This window comes from Trichosurus vulpecula, chromosome 4 (assembly GCF_011100635.1).
Source record: "Trichosurus vulpecula isolate mTriVul1 chromosome 4, mTriVul1.pri, whole genome shotgun sequence".
Taxonomy (NCBI): domain Eukaryota; kingdom Metazoa; phylum Chordata; class Mammalia; order Diprotodontia; family Phalangeridae; genus Trichosurus; species Trichosurus vulpecula.
In genome coordinates, this window is record NC_050576.1 from 146,323,201 (window position 1) to 146,330,776 (window position 7,576).

Genomic DNA, 7,576 nt, shown 5'->3' on the forward strand with positions numbered 1-7,576 from the left:
ATCCACCCCCAGAAAGAGGCCCAATGAACTCTGAATGCAAATTGAAATATAATTTTCTCACTTTATTTTTCTTGCTCTTTTTTTTGAATTATGGCTAATATGGAAATTTGTTTTGTGTGATTTCACATCTATAATTGATAATCACATTGCTTCCTTCCTTGGTGGGTGGGAGGGAGGGAGAAAATTTGGAACTCAAAATTTAAAAAAAAAAGAATGCTAAAAATAAATAAATAACAAAAACACATAAAAATAATTTTTATTGTTACTTCTTGCTTTGATATCACTTAAAATTTCCCAATATATCCCTTTCCTCATCCCTTAAACAAAGAATAAAAAAGAGGAAGAGAAAAAACATTCAATAAAACCAAACAACAATTTGAAAAACATCTAACATCTGTAGGGTTCCACACCCATGGTTCTCCACCTTTCCAAGGAAGTGGCAAGGTAGTTCATATCTCTTCTTTGAGGCCAATCTTGCACATTCTCATTTTGCAGAATTTAGTTTCAATACTTTTGTTTTTCTTTTTCATTTACATTATTATAGTCATTGTAAATATTATTTTCCTGGTACTTTTTCACATTGCATCTATTCATGTAAATCTTTCTGTGATATTCTATATTCATTATATCAACAATTTCTTACAGCATAGCCTTCAGGTCCCATCTTGCCTGCAAAACTCCCCAGTTCTGCCTGAAACAGATTACAATGTATTTTATCAAAATAAAAATGTAATACAATATATATAATGTTAATTCATGATTTTCTAAATCGATGTATGACTTGCAAGAATCTATTTACATTTGAGATTGACATAATTGTCTTACAGCACAATAATATTAAGTTATATGCATGTGCCACTATTTGATCAGTCCAGAGGTGGTAATCTGCGGCCTCGAGGACACATGTGGCTCTCTAGGTCCTCAAGTGTGGCCTTTTGACTGAATCCAAAGGATTCAAAGGCCATATGTGGCCTTGAAGCCACAGGTTACCCACCCTTGGTTGGTCATTCCCCAGATGATGGGTGTGTCTACTGTTTCTACTTCTTTGCTTCTGTGAGAAATGCTACTATAAGTACTTTCGTGTCTGTGGGGCCTTTGTTGTTGTTGCTGTTGATCTCACTGGGACATATTCCCAGCAGTGGAATATCTGGGTCAAAGAGTATGGACATTTTTGTCTCTTTGCATAATTTCAAATGGAGAAAAGCACTTTGAAGACCTCACAATACTATAGACCTGTGAGCCCAGGTAATATACCTTGCAAGGCATATTTGCCATTAAGTTCCTATTTGTAATAAGACCAATTTATATTTTCCAAAGACATTATCAAAAGGAAAATAACAAAATCAGTAGAGCAAATTCTGTATTGGAATGATGATTTGACACTTAATCCAATTCCACAATCACTGATTAAACATCTCCTTGCAAGTCTCTGTCCTAGACCCTGGGGGTCCAAAGACAAATGGGAAAACAATTCCAGCTCTCAAAGAGACTTTCCCTCTATTGAACAGTTTAAATGGAGAATAGTGAATGGAGGCAGGAAGTATCACAAAGTGCATACAATGCTTTATGATGCTAATTCTCCACGAGGATTAAACATACTTTAGTGTCAGTTTGCTAGGTAAGAGCATAAAATGTGAAAGCGGAACATTTCAAAACTGAATAGCTGTTGGGGTTTTCCCCTCTAAAACACACTGATAGTGATTATAATGCCTACCGCATTAAGGGAGTTTTCTCCTGTTGTAAAGATAATACGCTTCCTCCCAGGACTCTTGGCCCTTCTTTCTTTGCTTGGTATTAGCTTCTCTAAGTTAACTTATCGCTGATGGGAGGAGGAGGCAATTAACCTTTTACCCTACTCTGTTCCATGGTATTTACCTGGCTGAGTAAGAGGCAGTATCAGGAGCAGAAACCCAAAGTATGACTGTGGTTATTATTCATTCAATAAATATTTACTGAGCTCCTGAGGTTCATATGATCATAGATTTAGAGTTGTATAGGACCTTAAAGATGTCTAGTCCCACCTCCAAGTTTTATAGTGGAGGAAACTGAGGCCTAAAGAGGCACCTAAGTGGTACAATGGCTAGAGGGAGGGACTTGGAGTCTGGAAGAATAGCCTTCAAATCCCGTATCAGCCAGCAATTATTGACTTTGTGACCCTGGACAAGTCACTTCTCTGGATCTCAGTTTCCTCATCCAAAAAAAGATGAAAGTCATAGCATCTACCTCCCAGTGTTGTAAGAATCAAATGAGATAATAATTTTAAAGCACTTAGCATAATGCCTGATACTTAATAAATACTTGTTTTCTTCTTTCCTTCCTTCCTTTGTTCTTTCCTTCTTTCTTTCCTTCCTTCCTTCCTTTTATCCTTACTATGTCATAGAGTCAAATGAGGTAACATATGTAAAGTGATTTACTAACCTTAAAATGTTATATAAACACTAACAATTATCATTATCATTATTATGTGAACTCGCCCAAGGTGACACAGATAACAAGTGGAGGAACCAAGATTTGAACACAAGTCCTCTGATTTCAAATCTAGTACCCTTTCGACTATCCTACGTTGCTTCCCAAAGAACTATAATCAGTCCATTTATCAATCAACAAATCATATCAACAAGCTTTTTTAAAGCACCTACTATGAGCCAAGCCACTGTACTAAAATCAAGGATACAAAGTAAGATGAAAGACAGTACTTGCTCTGAAGGACCTTACGGTATAATGTGGAAGACAACATGTAAACGACTATGTAAAAACAAGATATATCCAGGATAAATTGAAGATAATCCACAGAGTGAAGGGACTAGCATTGAGGGTGTGGCAGGAAAGGCTTCTTGTAGAAGGTGGGACTGTAGCTGAGATCTGAAGGAAGCCAGGAGGTGGAGATTCGGAGGGAGAGACTTCCGAGCATAGGAGACTATAAGTAAAAATGCTTGGAGTCAGGAGATGGAATGCCAAGTGGAAAAGAGCAGGAAAGAGGCCAATGTTACTGAATTGAAGAGTAAGTGAAGGAATGTAAGACGCTAAGAAGACTGGAAAGACAGGAAAAGGTTGGGTTATGGAGGACTTAAAAAAAAACCAACCCAAACAGAGGGTTATTAGGGGATTGCTATGTAACCAGCAGTGTGCTAGGTGCTTTAAGATAAGGTAGCTGCCCCTTAAGCAGCTTCCTGTGGATAAATGTAGTGAATGTGAGACCAATACTAATTATAAGCATGACACTGTAGCACCAAGTGTAAGATTGCTCTGAGGACCTTCAATTTTCCAGCTTTACATTCCATGCCAAGGAAACATGATAAGCAGCAGTCTCTTCTAATGCATAGTGCTATTATATCAAGATGAAGTAAGGAACACATACATTCTCCTTAAATACAAAAAAAGTGTGTATGGGGAAGTGGGAGGTAATTTGTAACACTTGGACCCAGACTTGAGCTATCTAAAGTACGAATTTCCTCTTCGAAGAGGAGAGCCAAAGGCAGTGCCTGTACCGGCAGCATGTTAGAGTGAGGTGTGGGAGGAGGTGGTGGCAGGTCCTAGGAGCAGACTGTGACAATAGGTGTTCTTTCCTCTAGCCTCTGAAAGGGATATCAGGCTAGAATTATATCCATCTGCCTTATTCAAATATTTATAGTCTAGAGGTTGTAAAGTTTAGGAGAAAAGCCATTTCCCTGATCGTTTTTAAGGAGGACATTAGTCCTTAGGTTATACTTGCTAACTCCTTCCCACAAAACATTGGTTGCACGAAAGAGAACCGTAAATAGTGAATACTGAATAAACTCCTTTATAATGACTTCAGTATCCTCCCTGGCTAAAGAAGCCAAGAAACTGCTGAAAATCCCCTGGGTCTTCCCATTAAAGTAAGGACTTCGGTTAATCAATAAACATGCTAAGCATTAACATATGCCAGCATGGTGCTAAATCCTGGGGATATGAAAAGAGGCAAAACACATTCCCTACCCTGAAGGAGCTTATAATCTAATGAGGGAGACAATAAGCAAACAAATAATGTACAAACAAGCTATATATAGGAGAAATAGGAAGCACACAAGAAAGGGAAGGCACTAGAATTAAGAAGGGTAGGAAAAGTCTTCCTGTAGAAGATGGGATTTTAGTTGGGACTTAAAGGAAGCCAGAGGAGCCAAGAGACAGAGAGGGAAAGCACTGCAGGCATGGGGGACAGCTAGAGAAAACGGCAAGGATTGTAGAAGAACAAAGAGGCCAGTGCGACTGGGTTCAATGGCAGGGAGTAAGGTGTAAGAAGACTGGAAAGACAGGAGGGGGATGGGTTATGATTTGGGTACCAAGCTGTGTTGGCAATCAAAACGGGCTCTCAGCACTTAGTTCAACCAAGTGCCCTTGAAGAGTTTGGCCTTTATTTCCTTGATTAAATTAGGAGTCTTTGATGACCTCCTTGCCTCAAGGGAAAGCCTAGTTTACAGGGGTTTGAGTGACATGTTTGTGACATCAGAGGCTTTTAGACCACGTGGGTTTAAGTCACATCTTTGTGACGATTTTAGGTCACGTGGGAGATTCACATGTGCGACTCACCCTTGACCCTGAGAAAGATATAAAACCAGGGGTTGGCTTTCTCTTTTTCAGAGCTCTGACTCACAGCTGTGGTGGTTCATATGACTCTGGGCCAGCCCTTGTTATGAGCTCCTGGGCTGAACTTAGATGTTGGTAACTATGAATTGTATTTGCCCTGTCTGTCAATGTTTGTAATTTGTTTGTATTTGCTCTGAAGTTCAGGGTGCTAGCTTTTTCCCCTGAACTAAGTGAATGGTATTTGTATGCTGAATTAAAGTAAGCTTGTTAACCCCTTAACGTTGCTTTCCTTACTAATGCAGAACAAAAGAACCTGAGCTTGCAACTTTCTGCGAGCTGGTTGTTGTTGATTTTATACCACCCTCACAGCAGCTGCTAGCCGAATTGTTGAAAAACAAGCAGAGGATTTTGTATTTGATCATGCAAGTTATAGGGAGACATTGGAGTTCATTGATTGGGGGGGGGGCAGTGACATGAATGGACCTGTGCCTTAAGAAAATGATTTTGGTAAGTAAATGGAGGTTGAATTGGATGGAGGGAGTTGAGGCACGCAGACTCACTAGTGGGCTATTGAAATAGTCCAGGGGTGAGGTGATGAGAGCCTGCAATGGGGTAGAAGCAATGACAGAGGAGAGAAGGGGAATTACATGAAATATCATGAAAGTAAAATTCACAGAACTTGACATCAGATTGGATATAGAGTGGGTAAGAAATAGTGAGGAGTTGAGGATGACAGCTGGGTTGTGAGGCTGTAGGACTGGCGGGGGGGTAGTGTTGCTATAATAGGGAAAGCAAGGAGGAAAATGAGAGGAGGGTTTCTGGGGAAAGATATCAAGTTCAGCTTTGGATATGTTGAGTTTAAGATATCTAATGTACAAACAGTTAAAGATGTCTGAAGGGCAGTTGAAGATGCAAGATTGGAGGTCAGCAGAAAGGTTGGGTCTGGATAGGTAGATTTAAGAGTAGTCATCATAAAGATGGCAGTTAAATCTACGGAAGCTGATAAGATCACCAAGTGAAAGATGGAATAAAGAGAAGAGGGCCCAGGATAACTCCTGCGGGACATCCATGGTTAGAAAGCATGCTCTACAGGGTGTCCCTAAAGTCTGGACACATTGGAAAAATGCATATTTTGAAATATTTGGAATATTAATAGACTTTAGCCCCCTTGACTTCTTTTTCTGGGGTATGTTAAAGGAGAAGGTATACTCAATGAAAATCACAGATACAACACACTTGATTGAACGCATAGTGAATGTGCTAAAATTGATGGCAATGTGGAGTTATTGCATCGAGTTCACATCAACCTTTGCATCACAAATTATGGAAATCATATTGAAGATGTTATTTGTTAATATTCCAATTAAATAAAATGTTGTTGAAAATTTCATCCATTTCAGTTCTTGAAAACATGCATTTTTGCCTATGTGTCCAGACTTTAGGAACACCCTGTAGATGAGGATACAGGAAAGGAATATGAGAAGGAATATTCAGGTAGGAAGAGAACCATGAGAAAGTGGTGTCCTAGAAACCTAGAGAGAAGAGAGTGATCAATAGTGTCAAAGGTTACAGAATTAAGAAAAGGCCACTGGATTTGGCAACTAAGAAATCATTATCAGCTTTGGAAGGAGTAATTTCATTGGAATGATGAGGTCAGGAAGCCAGGTTGCAGGTTAAGAAGAGAGTGAGAGGAGAGAAAGTAGATTATAGATTAACTTTTAAAGGAATTTAGCTACAAAGGGCAGAAGAGATAGAGGGCAATAATTAGTGAGGGTAGATCAAATGACGGATTTTTTTTTCAGAATGGGAGAAACATAAACATGTTTTCAGGCAGTAGGGAATGAGGCAGTAAATAGGGAAAGATTGAAAATAAGTGATAGGGTACGGATGACAGAAGGGTCAGTCTGTTGAAGGAAAGAGGATGCAATGGGATCATTTGAGAAAGTTGAGGGATTAGCCTTGGTAAGGATTTAAAGTCACCTCATCATGTGAGACAAGAATGAAGGAGGAAATAGTGGCAGAAGGCACATGAGTGATATGAGATGAAGAAGAAGGAGTTCATGATAAATGGTCTTAATTTTTTCTGTAAACTATGAGGCAAGGTTGGGAGATTGAAGGAGGAATGAAAGGTTTGGTAGAGCCACTATGGTGAGAAGAAGAGTGAGTTAATGAGGAAGATATAGTAGGATTATCCAGCAGCAGTGGAGGGGGGCAGCGGTTGAGATTATATAACATAAATTTGCAGTGGACCCAATCAGATTTTCTTCACCTTTGTTCATCAGCACATCTATAGGAGTGAAGGCAGCAGACGGTGGGAGTGATCTAAGATTGAGGCATGGCAGGGTACAATCGGTTTGATGATAAGGGGGCTAGGGAGTCAAGAGAAGAAGATAGTGTAGAATTGAATTGGCTCACCAAGGGGACAAGATGGGGAAAAGAGGAGAGGGTGGTTAGTGCAAGGCAGATGTCCGGAGAGAGAATTGAAGGTTCAGGGGATTGGAGGTCAAAGCGTAGATGAAGAGTAGGATTAAGTAAGGGAAGGCAGATGAGGAGATGGAAAGCCAATAGATTATAATTGGATGAGGGAATTTCTAATTCTTGAACATGGAAGTAGTACATTTGTGGGTGATGGAAAGAGCAAAAATATGACCATCTTTGTATGTGGCTGAGGTGGGGTAGAAGAGAAGGTCATGAGAAGTGAGTAGATTGAGGAGCTGAGTCATTACGGTGTTTGAGGGAGGGTCAATACGTATGTTGAAGTTCCCTAGTATAAAGGAAAAAGTCAGGGAAGAAAGAAAAATTTTGAGCCTCATACGAAACTAATTGAGAAAGGAAAGGAAGTGACCTGGAGATCTGTAGGCACCTTCTACCAGGCTTTTGATTCAGTGGCAAAGAAAAATAGTGTGAACCTCAAAGGATGGAGATAGGGAGAGAACCTGGAAGTAGTAATAAGTAAGTAGTAAGGAGTATTCTAACTCCCCCTCCTCAACCAGTGAGCCAAGGGGAATAAGTAAAGGTGCAGTCAGTACTT